Source organism: Pristis pectinata, chromosome 20, assembly GCF_009764475.1.
Source record: "Pristis pectinata isolate sPriPec2 chromosome 20, sPriPec2.1.pri, whole genome shotgun sequence".
Classification (NCBI taxonomy): Eukaryota; Metazoa; Chordata; class Chondrichthyes; order Rhinopristiformes; family Pristidae; genus Pristis; species Pristis pectinata.
This window is the reverse complement of record NC_067424.1, coordinates 37,023,205-37,036,549: the sequence shown is the minus strand read 5'-3', so window position 1 is coordinate 37,036,549 and position 13,345 is coordinate 37,023,205. Positions and strand designations below refer to the sequence as shown.

General features: G+C 47.5%; 1 protein-coding gene across 8 annotated transcripts in view; it reads left to right on the top strand.

Annotated features, from left to right (window-relative positions):
* Window positions 1-6,815: 6,815 nt before the first annotated feature.
* LOC127580773 (potassium voltage-gated channel subfamily A member 2-like) overlaps window positions 6,816-13,345 on the top strand; it is a 43,441-nt gene continuing 36,911 nt past the window's right edge. Inside the window, exons 1-3 of one of the 8 annotated variants that reach the window (XM_052034625.1) lie at window positions 6,816-6,907; window positions 7,532-7,603; window positions 12,175-12,430. The gene's annotated coding sequence lies outside the window, so the exon portion shown is untranslated. Of the gene's footprint in view, window positions 6,908-6,964; window positions 6,985-7,005; window positions 7,624-12,174; window positions 12,431-13,345 lie in introns of those variants that run through there. The other 7 variants (XM_052034623.1, XM_052034624.1, XM_052034627.1 and 4 more) reach the window with 7 other exon arrangements.

Genomic DNA, 13,345 nt, shown 5'->3' with positions numbered 1-13,345 from the left:
GAAGTTTAGAAGAATATGAGGCAATTTGTGTGAAAGATATTAGATCCTGGGAGGACTTAACAGGGTGAATGAGTAAAGGGTATTTCATCTTGTAGAAAATATGGAACAAGGGGCCAATGTTTAAAGATAAGAGGTTGCCCGTTTAAAACAGAGATAAGGCAATTTTTTTTTCCTTCTGAAGGTCTGGCGTGTTTGGAACTCATAACTAAAGGGTGGTGGAAGCAGAGCCTTTGAATATTTTTAAGGCCGAGGTGAATAAATACTTAAAAAGCAAGAGGTGAAAAGTTACCTGAGATCGACAGAAATGCAGAGTTGACTTTACAGTCAGATGAGACATGATTTTATTAAATGGCAGAGAATGTACAAGTGGCCAAGTGAACTACTTCTGCTCCTAATTCAGCTGTTCATATGTTCATATAATAACTGCCAGGATTTATGTGGTGGGGAATGGTGATGATAATGATATTGATTGTGATTAGACTCTGTCTTCTCGGAAAAGGTCATTGACTGCTGGTTGTATGGTACGAATTTACTAGCCACTCATGGTCCTGAATATCTTGCTGCATTGCAGGCTTAATCTGTTCAATATCTCAGGAGATGCAGAAGGAATTAAACAATGCACATCAGCAAGTTTTCCTATTTCTGACCTTAGGATGGAAGGAAGGTCATTGAAGAGCAGCTGCGGGTGGTTGCTGGTTGGGACCTTAGAAACTCTCACAGTGGTGCCCTGGTGCTGGGATGATTGACCTCCAGCAACCATCCGCAGCCAGTGGGAAACTTTCTCCTCAATTCATAATGACCAACTTTGCTAGAACACCTTGTAGCTTGCCTTAATCAAAAGTTGCCTTGGTATCTGGAGCATTCATCTCTCCCTTGGTATCCAGCTTCTATATTAAAATGAAGCTTGGATAAGAGCAGTTCATCAGAATCCAAACCGATCAGGCATGGTAGTGTAGGGGCAGGCACGGTAGTATAGCGGTTAGGGTAACGCTATCACAGCACCGGCAACCTGGGTTCAATTCCCGCCACTGTCTGTAAGGAGTTTGTACGTTCTCCCCGTCTCTGCGTGGGTTTCCTCCGGGTGCTCTGGTTTCCTCCCACATTCCAGACATACGGGTTAGGAAGTTGTGGGCACGCTATGTTGGTGCCGGAAGCGTGGCGACACTTGCGGGCTGCTCCCAGAACACTCTATGCAAAGATGCATTTCACTGTGTGTTTCGATGTACATGTGACTAATAAAGGTATCTTATCTTATCTTTAATAGGCTACTGATCAGCCTTTGTCTTCTTATAGACTAGGGGCAATCTACGGTAGTCAATTAACGTATCAACTCTGTACTTTTGGGATGTGGGAGAAAACCAGAGCACCCAGAGGAAACCCACGCAGTCACGGAGAATATGCAAACTCTACGCAGACAGCCCCCAAGGTCAGGACTGAACCCAGCTCCACTAGCCGTGCCAGTATTTCTCCCCTTGCACAATCCTTCAAGGATAATCAGAATCAGGTTTATTATCACTGACTTATATGTCGTGAAATTAGTCATTTAGCAGCAGCAGTACTGTGCAAAGACATGAAATTACTATAACTTACAAAGAAAATCAATAGTGCAAAAAAAAAGGAATAATGAAGTAGTGTTCATGGGTTCATGGATAACTTGGTGCCACTCTGGTTTTGTAGGTTCTGAGGGGTTTGATGAGGACAATGTGGGGACCACAGACTCTTCCACATGTGGCACTGGAGGTGGTTGCCAGGACAGGCAGATGCATGGCTTATGAGGTAGTTCACTTCTTCTGCTGCTTATGCAGAGCTTCAACGTGCTTCCGGTACATGGCCTTGGGGTCTCAATCCCATGCCGAATGCATCTTCTCCAATTTGAGAGGTCATGGCCAGAGATTCCCAGGAGTTTTCAGGGATGCTGCACTCCTTCAAGTAAGTTTTGAGCACAACTTCGAATCTTACTCTGTCTAGTAATGTCCTCCCACATCTAAGCCCAGAATGGTGCCTGTTTCCACAACCTGGTGTCAGGTATGTGAAGGACATGGCCAGCCCAATGTAGATGGCTGAGAGTAACACAGGCCTCATTGCTGGTATGTTGGCCTTTTCTGCACCATTTCCTGCTTAATGACAACATTCCTATAGGTGGGTGAGCAGAACTGCACACAATACTCCAACTGTGGTCTCGCATTTGATGGTGAGGTGACAGATGGTGTAGGAGGGAGCGCTTTAGATTCCTGAGGTACTGGGATCATTTCTGGAGAAGATAGAAGCTCTAACAACCCAGACATTTGGCCCCCAGCAGGAATGGGACCAATATCCTGGTGGGGGAGCAGGGTGGTTTTGGTGGATTAAAACTAGTTTGGCATTTTGGTAGGAGCCTGGGGCTACAACAGAAGGGAGAAAAATAGATGGGGGTTGAGGAAAGGAGGTATATAGGAAGGCAAAGGAAAAGGCAACAGTGCAGGGCATTGACAAGAATTGCAGGAACCGGGATGTATTGAGGACAGAGGGTTCAAGCATATGGGTGCATCAGCAAATAAGGTCAAAGTCAAGAAAGTTATATGGTTCGTTTTAAAGGTTGTGAATCTGAATGCCTGCAGCATTTGTAGCAAGAGAGTTAAGTTGATGATACAAATAGAAATAAATGGGTATGATCTAACAGCTATTATGGAGATGTGGTTTCAAGGTGACAAAAGCTGGAAAGTAAATATTGTGAGGCATTTGACTTTTAAAGGGTAGGTAGAAAGGGAAAAAAGAGTTGGATAAAGGTTTTAATAAAGAATGAGGTTACAGCAGTTTTGTGGTATGATAATGGCTGAGAAGCTCAAGACGTAGATTCTGTGTTGGTAGTGATAGGAAATAGTAATGGTACAGAGTTACTGGTGAGGGTATAAGGGAGGTCCTCTAACAGTTGCTACAGTGTAGAACAAAATATAAATGAAAAATTAATAGGGGACAGTAAGAAAGGTACTTCAGTAATCATGAGCAAATGTCATTATCATATACATTGGACAAATCAAATTGGTCAGGGTAGCTTTGAGGACAAGTCCATAGAGTACATTCAGAATGGATTCTTGGACCAATACATTGAGGAACCAACCAGAGAGGCCAGTTCAGATCTGCTATTGTGTACTGATATCTCTTAATGGCCTCATTGTGAAGAATCCACAGCAAACAGGTGATCACACTGTGGCAGAATTTCAAATTCGGTTTTTATGTGAAACTTTTGACTCTGGAACTAGTGACCTAAGTTCAAATAACTGCAATTACAATGAGGATAGAGTTGACTAAAGTGGACTGGGGAAAATGATCAATGGGTCAGATGGCAGCTCAGCAGAGGCAGTTATTTAAGGAGTCATTTCCTAAACTTCAGTGAAAGATTCTACGAGAAGAATGTGTCATTATGGCCAATTAAGGAAGTTAAGGATAAAACCCATATTGCAAAGATTAATGCTAGGCCAGAGGATTGGGAATTTTTTGGTAACCAGCAAAGGATAACTAAAAAATATCTAAAGATGGAGACGAAATATATGAGAGTAACCTAGCCAATAACTGAAAAACAGACAGTAAGAATTCTCAGGTATAAAAAAAGGAAGAAATTTGGTGTTGGCCCCTTAGAGGATGAAACTGGGAAATTAATAATGTGAAATAGGGAAATAGTAGAAATACTAAGTAATTAATTTGGATCAGTCTTCATGGTAGAAGATGCTTAAAAACATCCCGATAATGTTAAGACAGTAAAACACTCAATCCCTTGAGAAGAAGTCTGAAGCAATCTGATGGAGCTAAAGGCCAACAAGTCCCCTGGACCTCTTAACCTGCAGCCTAAGGTCTCAAAGGAAGTGGTTGCAGAGAAAGTTGATGTGTTTGGTCGTAATCCACCAAAGTTCCTTGGATTCTGGAGAGGTCCCAGACTATTGGAAACCTCAAATACGATGCCACTACTCAAGATAAAAATCAAGGCAGAAAACAGGAAACTGTAGGTTAGTTAACTTAATATCTGTCCATAGGAAAACAATAGCAGGACATTAACAAAATCAACATTGTTTTATGAAAGGAAAATCAAATTTGACAAATTTGCTAGTTTTCTATGAGGATGTAACAAACAGAGTGATAAAAGGAAATCAATTGATAGGCAGGCACAGTAGTGTAGCAGTTAGCATACCGCTATTACAGCGCCAGCGACCTGGGTTCAATTCCAGCCCCTGTCTGTAAGGAGTTTGTACGTTCTCCCCATGACTGGGTGAGTTTTCTCCGAGTGCTCCAATTTCCTCCCACATTCCAAAGACGTATGTAGGAAGTTGTGGGCATGCTATGTTGACGCCGGAAGCGTGGCGACACTTGTGGGATGCCCCCAGAACACTATGAAAATGGTGCATTTCACTGTGTGTTTTGATGTACGTGTGACTAATAAAGATATCTTATCTTATCGTATCTTATTTGGATTTCCAGAAAGCATTTAATAAAGTGTCACATAAGAAGTCAAAGGGCAGAAAGATGGGGGTAATATATTGGCATAAATAGCATGTGTAACTTTCAGAAAACGGAGAGTTTGGACAAATAGATTATTTTCAGACTGGCAAACAGTAACTAATGGGGAGCCTCAGGGATCAGTGCTGAGCCTCAACAATTTGTCCTGATGAATGGTCTCGGCCCAAAATGCCGACTATTCATTTCCCTCATAGCTGCTGCTCCAGATTTCCAGCATCTGCAGGCTCTCTTGTGTCTCCTTAACTGTTTATGTTCTGTAGGTACCTTGAATAAAGGGGCTGAGTGTACTGCAGCCAAACGTCCGATGACAGTAAGATAGGAGGGTTGGCAAGTTGTGGGGAGGACACCAGGAGCTTGCAGAGTCTAGGTGAGTAGGTAAGAAGTTAGGAAATGAAGCATAAAGTGAGAAATTGTGATGATATTCATTTTGGAAGGAAAAATGGAAAAGCAAATCATTATTTAAAGGTACGAAGGGATCTGGGAGTCACAGGGCATGAAACACAAAACATTAGCATGTAGACACAGCAAATATGCTGGTACATCAGTTGCTGCTGCTACCTCACAGCTCCAGGGACCCAGGTTTGACCCAGACTTCAGGCACCATCTGTGTGGAGTTTGCACATTCTCCCTGTGACCGCGTGGGCTGCCGCTGGATGCTGGTTTCCTCCTACATCCTGAAGGCATGCTGCTGGTTTACCTGTTCACTGTAAATTGCCCTTTAATGTAGGTAAATGGCAAAAGAATCAAAGAGAAAATAATCAGTGCTTGAGAGAGAATAAGTACCAGGGCTACAGGGACACCAGGGGGAATGGGACTGAAAGGACAGATCTGCTGGGGAGCCAGCATGGACCAGATGGGCCAAATAGCCTCCTCCTGCACTGCAGAAAATAAGCAGCTGGGAAGATAAGTGGAAAGTTGCCCATGTTTACAACTTTGAGTCAGGGCTGGCTGCTAGACCTGCTGCCTCACATCGCCAGAGACCCAGATTCACTCCAGTGCTGTCTGTGTGGAGTCTGCACGTTCTCCCTGTGACTCCAAAGGCAAGCGGGGTGGTAGCTTAATTGGCCACTGTGGATAGTATGTAGGTGTGTAGTAGAACCTTTGGGGTGGGGGATAACAGCAGAAATTGAAGAGACGATCAGGAGAATAAAAAATGCAATTAGTGTAGGATTAGTGTAAAATGGTGGTTGATAGTCAGTGTAGACTCAAGAGGCCAAAGAGCCTGATTCTGTGCTGTATTGCTCTGTGGCTGTATAACAGCAGGGAAGTTGTGATACAACTATACATTCCTAGTCATACGGCACAGAAACAGGCCCTATGGCTCACTGAGTACATGCAGATCATTAAGACGCATTTGCGCTAATCTATAATAATCCCATTTTATTCTCCCCTACATTCCCATTAACTCAACCCCAATCCCAGCCCCAATTCTACCAGCCACCTACACACTAGCTGCAATTTGCAGCAGCCAATTAACCCACCAACCCTCACGTCTTTGGGATGCGGGAGGAATCCACAGCACCTGGGGGGGAAACCCACGCAGTCGCAGGGAGAACAGGCAAACTCCACACAGACAGCAGCCAAGGTGGGGATCAAACATGAGACACTGGAGCTGAGAGGCAGCAAATCTACTAGCTGCACCACTTTGCTGCAACACACAGCAAAATGCATCTTTTGCGTAGAGTGCTCTGGGGGTGGCCCGCAAGTGTCGCCATGCTGCCAGCGCCAATGTAGCACGCCCACAACTTCCTAACCCGTACGTCTTTGGAATGTGGGAGGAAACCGGAGCACCCGGAGGAAACCCACGCAGACACGGGGAGAACTTACAGACTCCTTACAGGCAGCAGCCGGAATTGAACTCTGGTCATTGGTGCTGTAATAGTGTTATGCTAACCACATTTCAATGTATGTGTGACTAGTAAAGATGTCTTATCTTATCTTATCTTATCATATGTGCTTGCATTTGGGAGAATGTAGAGAAGATTTACTAAATTGATTCCCAGAACTGAAGGGGTTAATGTATGAAGGAAGATTGTGCAGGGTAGGCCTATCCTCTTTGGAGTATGAAGAATAAGAGATGTTCTTATTAAAACAGAAGATTTTGAAGGGGTTGGACAGTGTGGATACTGAGAGAATGGTTTCTGAAGGGTATCATTTCAAGTAAGGGATCACCCATTTCAGGAACTCCTCCCTCAAAGAACGGTAAATTTTTAGAATTCTCCACCTCAGAGAGCTGTGTCACTAAATTTATTCAAAGTGGAAATTAAGACAGATTTAAGCTGGAAAGGATCAGTGGATAAACGGAAGGGAGAAAGAAAGTGGAGCTGAAACCAAGGCTGGATCAGGCATGGTCTTCATGAAAGGCGGAGCAGGCTCGAAGGGCCGACTGGCCTACTCCTGCTTGACATATTTATCACAGGTATAGTGCGGAAGTGGTACTGTCTGGTCCGTGCGGGGCAAGTTAACTGTGGCATCGGCGTGAACAGAATGTTCGAGGTTTGTAGAATGCAGGTGGGGTCCAGCAGGCGGACTGAGCCGCACTGAGAGGGAACAAGTTAGACAAGATGTGCGGACTGAAATGTGCAATGAAAGAAGAAGCAGAAGGGGGATACTGACACACAAGAGAGGCAGCGACAGAGCGGGGCGGGCGGGCAAATGAGCGATAAGGAGAGAAAGATGGAGAATGGCAGAGAGTGAGCTGTTCTCCTGGAGTTCACAGTCTCTTCGCCCCTTGTTCCCTTGTTTTGTCTGGGAGTGCTGAACCCGTGAGCCGTGTCTGAGTGCCCTGCCGGAAGACGGTGCGGGAGCAGCATTTGTCCTTGGCGCTGGGGAGCTGATGTACAGGTAAAGGGCCGTGCCCCTCGCCAACCTGCGATGCTCCGCACGGCTCCCCGGTGCCCGCCCGCATAACGGGCTAGCAACAGCTGAGTGATTGGACAAGGCTCTAACATGGGATCTGCCCGATATTCCCAACACTGCCTACGGTCGGGAATGGCGAGCTGGGAGAACCGGGAATCGACATCATTGTAACATCTTTTTCCAGATCCCGACTCCCGAATCCGGCTCCAGGATTTTGGGGTGCCGTTAATCGCAAGGAGTGCACCAGTTTCCCAAGGTCAGTCTGTTCCAGCCGAGGTAAACAAGTGTTTCGCTTTTCCTTCAGTCTTTTATTCAACAGCTGCTGTTGCTGGAGAGGGGGAGGGGGCTGAAGCAGGCTGCAGGGGAGTGGGAAGGGGAAGGGGATGGGGATGGGGAATCGGTGCGGGGAAGGTCGGCAAGGAGGGGGGAGAGGAGGTGTGGACAGCAGCCAGGGAGAACGGGGGGCGGGTGGGAAGGAAAATGGATCAAGGTTGGGCTTGGAAAAGCGAGAGGGGGGGGGACAGCGGAGAGGGGTATCACGTTCTCACTTCTTGTACCCCTCCCTCCTCTCCACACCTCCACCGCTTCCGCTCACTTTCACTGCCTCCTTCATGATCCCTGCCGCCTCCTTCTCCCTCCTCCCGACTCTCCTCCACATCTCTCCTCCAGCCATCTGCTATCCCCCTCCACCCGGCTCCCCCCACCCCACCCCGTCTGCCTCCGCCCTCCTCCCGATTGCCCTCCACCTCCCCCAGCCCCTTCCTCATCTCTCTTCCACCCCCCCCCCCGTCTGCCATCCACTTCCCCCACCCCTTTCCCCTACGCCCCTCCACCCTCTCCCCGTCTCCCTTCCACCCGTCGGCCCCCTCATCCCCCTCATCCCCCCTCCTCCTCCCGACCATCTTCTTCCAGTCCCTCTTCCGTCTGTTCACCACCCTCTCCCCACCACCTTCTCCGTTTCCCATCCACCTCCCCCCTCCCGTCTGCCTCCACCCTCCTCCTCCTCCTCCTCCCCCACTCCTCCCGTCTCCCCTCCCGTCCCTCCTCCGTCTGTCCTCCACTCCTCCCTACCATCCTGCCATTTCCTCTCCACCCGTCTGTTTTCCACCCTCCTCCCGTCCCTCCTCCGATCTCCCCCCTCCCCCCACAGGACGATGGCTGTCCGCCTTGCTGAATGGCCGCGGTTCTTGTGGTGAAGTCTCCTGGTCTCATGCTCTCCTCTGATCTCTCCGACACTTCTCCGGCCATCCCGCACATCAACACACAATAACACTCTCCTCCCTTGAATGGCTTTATTTCCACCCTCTCCGCATTCTCCTGTCTCCAGACTTACTCCCTTCACACTCCTCGCTGTCTGCCCATCTCTCTTTCACCAACACCACAACCTACCGTTTTCCTTTAACGTCTCCACATCGTCCATTCCCCTCCTGCATGTTGTCCCTCTCTTCCTGCCCTTGCTCGGTAAACATTCTTCTGCAGCTTTCCAACTGTCATCCACATGCCCCGCACCAGCTCTGTTCTCTGGGGACATTTTAATCATTTTGTGCTCTATCCCTCCCCTCCCCACCCTCCTTCTCCACCCTCCTTGCCCTCTGAGCCTCTTCCCTCCACTGTTCCTTCCCTCTCTCTGCCTCCCCTCCACTCTCCCTGTCTTCCCTCTCCCCTTCATCCTCCCTCCAATCTCTCCTCCACCCCTACACTCTCTCCCTCGCTGCCCATCCTCCATTCTCTCCCTCTCTCCTCCACCCTCTCTCCCTCCTCCAGCCCCCTGCTCTTGCTCCCTCCTCCATCCACCCTGCCCCCTCTCCCTCTCCCTCCACACTCTATGCTTCTTCCCTCCGCTGTTCCACCCTTCTCTCTGCCTCCCTTCCATCCCTTCCCCCCTACCCCCTCTATCCCTTTCCCCTCCACCCTCAAGGCTCCAGCATTCTCTTCCTCTTTCAACCACCATGCTCGTTCACCATCTCAAATTCCTCTCTGTATGTCCCTCCCTATTCCCCTCTCCTTCATTCCCACAGTCCAGCCTCCCCTCCCTCCTTCCACTACTTACCTCACTGTTCGCACCCTCTGCTCTATCTTTGCCATTCTTCTTCACTTTATGCACCAATAAAACCAGTTTCTCTTCTATTCCAACTTTTGCCCCTTCTGAGATCTTCTTGACCTTTTGACTGCATTTGACCACATTAAACTGCTGACTCACCGACTTCCATTTGCCGGCTCCCTTTGATATTATCAATGGTTTTTCAGTGCTGTCCAGCTCGACTTCAAATCTCCCTCAACGACACTCTCCCAAACAAAATGCCTCCTGACTCCACCCTTGCCTAATGCCTCCCACCCCTAGCCTTTCGTTCCTCCACAAATTCCTTCAGAAGAACACCAGGGTCTGGAATATATAACCGCTGACTGCTGTGTTGGCCGCTGTAGGTTTGAGTCCTGTTGTGGTCTATAGCCTGCAGGACAAATTGATTTCACACAAGTTAGCATTGCTTGAGTCTGAACTTGTTGCATGAGAGCCGTTCTCTGTTACAGCAATATTTTCTCCAGTGAGTGCAGGAAATCTTCCAACAAACTAATAGAGGCAGCCTGAAACCTGGACTTTTCTTTCACAATCTTGTTTCAAATCTCACCATGTAGCTGCGGAATTGACCCGTGAAACTATTGTATAGTCATAAAACCCACCTGGGAATAAAATCTGCCATTCTTATCTGACCTGCTCTTAGTGTGTCTCCAGATCCACGAATAGAACATGGTACAGTACAGCACAGGAACAGGCCCTTCGGCCCACGGTGTTTTGCTGAACTCATTAAGCTATTGACACTCTTGGCCGCTGAAAGGGTTAGAAGGCAATTAAGGACGGATAATAAATGCTGGGTTTGCCAGCAGTGCTCATATCCCTTGAATAACCAGATCAAAAAATTCAAAGATTGTGTTGCTGCCTCCCAATCCATGCCGATCTTCCCCATCTGAATCTCTCCAATCCCTGCTACAGCCACAGCCACAAAATAATCTGATTAAAGCCACTGATGACATTTTATGTGACATAAGTCCCTTCTTTGTCCTATCTGGCATCTTTGACATGGGTAACTGTATCAGAGTCCCCCTGCCCAAAGTCACCTGGCAATGCCTGCACTTGCTCCACTCTTACATATCCAGCTGTAACTGAAGAGTCACCACCGATAGTTTCTTCTCTGGCACATGGCCCATTAACTCTGGCGAGCCCAAGGTTGATACTTGTCACCTTGCTCTTTCTTGCCTACGCAATGCCCCTCTACAATAATGTCCCAAAACACAGCAATCAATTGGCTGGCATACTCCTTCAATTACTCAAGCCTCCATCTCTCTCTACCTCAGCTTCACTGGGAAGACATAGAGACACACAACACATAAACAGGCTCTCTAGCCAACCCTCGAGCACCCACTTACACTAACCCCATGTTTCCTTTTGTGTTTCTTTCGCTACCCCACCTCCCCCCATATCTAATTCTCTTAGTACCCACTGATACACTTAGTGCGATTTACAGTGGCCAATTAACCTACCAACCCACACATCTTTGACATGTGGTGGGAAAGCAGAACACCCAGAGGAAACCACACAAGGAGAACGTGCAAAGCTCCCCACAGACAGTGCCCAAGGTCGGGATCGAACCCGGATCTCTGGAGCTGGGAGGTAACAGCATTAACCGGTGCGCCACTATGTCACCATATCTATACCTTGCTCCACATCCTGCTTTCTATGCTTCTGGCTTTCCTTTCACCCACTGTTTTTTCTTTCCTCTCTTCACCGCCTCTCTTGACCCCTTCACTGCCTTTCAATCGGCAAACTGGTTTTCCTACATTTTCCGACTGATTGAACAGAAATCTCTTCCAGCTCGTGAAATCTAAAACCGTTATGCTTAAACCCTGGCACAAACTCCATTCACTGCCTATCAATTCCATTCTCTCTCTCCAAGATGAACCAGATGGTTGAAACCATTTTTGTTTACTGAAGCGGTCTATTTCCACGCTATCGCCGCCCAACCTCGCCCCAGCCTCGGCTCACCTGCTGCTCTCAGCCCCATTCCTATCTAGTCCTTTACTATGCAGATACTTCCCAACTTTTCTCCCTCATTATACTCTCCGTAAACTTGAAGTCACCCTGTTGCCTGTGTCCCAACTACCACCCAAGTCCTGCTCAACCCTTCTCCTTGTGCTTGCTGACCCAAATTGGCTTCCAGTTAAGCAATTTTACAATTTCTCATCCTTAATTTTCAGTTCCTCCCTATTCCCACCTCTTCCTATCTCTGAAATCCCTCACAGCCCTCTGAAATATCTGTACTCCTCTACCTCTGGCCTATTAAAGTGACAGAGTGTCACAGCTGGTCGAGCCACTGCCTCACAGCTCAAGAGACCTGGGTTCAATCCTGACCTCGGGCTCTGTCTGTATGGAGTTTGCATGTTCTCCCTGTGACACCGTTGGTTCCCTCTGGGTGCTCTGGTTTCCACCTGCATCCGAAAGACGTGCAGATTGGCAGGCTAATTGGCCACTGTAAGTTGCCCCCCAATGTGTGGGTAAGTGGTAAAATCTGGAGGGGGGTTGACAAGAAAGTAGGGAGTATTAAAAAATGGAATTAATGTCAGATTGATGTAAATGGATGGTTGATGGTTGGCACCTCCTCAACGGACTGAAAGGCCTGATTCTATGCTGCATCTCTCTGTGACTCTTGAATATCCTTGAATATTGGTCATCTATTATTCCACAATTGGCACCGTGCCTTCAGCTGTCAAGGCTCTAACCTCTGGAATTCCATCTCTGAACTTATCAGTGTTTGTACTTCTGTTTTTTTAAAGGTACTTCTTTTCCGTGACCTCGCCAAATATCACCATTCATGACTCAGCAGCAGGAAGTTCATGGGAACATTTTGATGTACTTAAAGCTCTAGGCAACACAGTGGCACAGTCAATAGAGCTGCTACCTCACTGCTCCAGAGACCTGGGTTCAATTCTGACCTCGGGTGCTGCCTGTGTGGAGTTTGCACGTCCTCCCTCTGACCGTGTGGGTTTTCTCTGGCTGCTCCAGTTTCTATCACGTCGCAAAGACATGCAGGTTGGTAGGTTAATTGGCTTCTGTAAACTGTCCCTAGTGTGCAGGTGAGTGGTAGAATCTGGGGGGAGTTGATGGGAATGTGGGGAGAATGAAATGTTATAGATATAAATGGGTGCTTGATGGTTGGTGTTAATTCGGTGAGCCAAAGGGCATGTTTCCGTGCTCTATGACTTGGTAAATTTTGCTTTAATTGTCTTGACTCCCTATCCTTATTTTCTTCTCAATGCTCACTCACTTGCCCTCTCTTCCACCATCCCTGCTCTGTTTGGCGCTTCTCTCTCCTCCTCTCTCTTTCTCCACCCTCGCTGTTTTCCCTTTGAACTTTGCCCCTTTCTTTCAGCCCCCCCTCCATTCATCATCCCATCATCTACAAATCTCCATCCCTCTCAGTCCCAGCTTCCCTGGTTTCTATGCTTTTCTCCTCCAACAAGCCTCCTTTCTATTCCCCGTGTCCTTTAATTTTCCATTTGTCTTACATCCTCCCAATCTTTACACTTTCCCCTTTATTCACCCCTCTCCACACCTCTTTTTTTACATTCACCCATTCAACATCCCGTCAACCATCCCACTGTGACTGTCTGTCTCTCCATCCTGTTCCATCTGCCAACAGGACAGGACATGTGTAGGGATTATGATGGAGGAGCATGGCATATTGTCCACAAGGAGTACACTTATGTCAGGTTGTTGCTTCACTTGTCTGTGGGATCAGTCTCCCACTATAGATACCAGTCCTCAGGTATTTGTGAGGAGGATTTTGCAGTACTAACTGCGCTGAGACTGACTTTGTTGTGTCCAAATTCAGTACCTCAATTGACACCAGGCAGTCCATTCACTTTTATTCCTTCTCTGAATGGTACAACAGAGTCACTTTCTTGGCCATGTCTGAGGACACTAAAGGTCAACCACATGGGTTTG